Consider the following 1,031-nt stretch of genomic DNA (forward strand, 5'->3'; position numbering starts at 1 on the left):
GCACTGACTTAGCTGTTTACATTAAAGTCTATAGAAAAACTCCCATCAATGGGCTGCCCAGGGAAGTGGTTGAATCACCATCCCCGGAGGTCTTTAAAAGACGTTTAGATGCAGAGCTTAGTGATATGGTTTAGTGCAGGACTTGTCAGTGTTAGGTCAGAGGTTGGACTAGGTGATCTTGGAGGCCTCTTCCGACCTAGATGATTCTGTGATCTTTGGGCCCAAGCACAGCATGGTCAACATCATGCTTGAATCCTGTTTAACAGGAAGAGCTGGCCCTGCTTGAACCTTTTTTACCAGCGAGTGGAAACAATGTGAGTGTGCACAGCTAGGACAGCACAAACGCTGTTGGTGCACTGTTGGTGCAAATGCAACAGTTGGTATTTGCAGTTTACTCCAAAAAAGAGATAGATAGATATGGGCATGTCCTGGCATTCAAAGACAGACTACAAACAATTGTTTATACCTTTAACCAAACATAAATTTGTTTTATTTTTAAGAATGAATAAACATGGCCCAGCAATGAAACTTTAGGAAAAGAGGAAATGCCATGTACATGATCATCTGTTGGACGGACCTCCTAAAATTTTCACTGATGACTGAGAAACGTTTCAGTGGCAACTGCATCGCTGCGGTCAGTCCTGTTCACTGCCGATGGGGCAATGTGGGGAAACGACTCTACGTGTGGTCTGTGCACTCTGGCTTGTGCAAAACCCCCAAGAGCAAAAACCTTCTGATTCAGTGACATTAAAAAATGAAGAAAAATGAGAAAGCCTTCAGAATGTGAATAATTAAAGAACTGAGGTCAGAGTCATATAAGCTCGAAAGCTGAGACAAGAAGTGTTGGGCTGAGCATAGAAAGGGAAGGAAGAACAACTGTTGTGCTTCTGTTTCAGCTCCTATAAAGCAGGTGTGTACCAAAGTCCTTAATGTGCACTGCTCAGCAAGAGTCTGTGCTACCTTGCATTTCTGATGTCGTCACCAGATGCCATTTTTCTCTTGCCCCTAAAAATTTTACAGGTGACACCAAA

Source organism: Anser anser (assembly GCF_964211835.1).
Source record: "Anser anser genome assembly, chromosome: 1".
NCBI classification, from domain to species: domain Eukaryota; kingdom Metazoa; phylum Chordata; class Aves; order Anseriformes; family Anatidae; genus Anser; species Anser anser.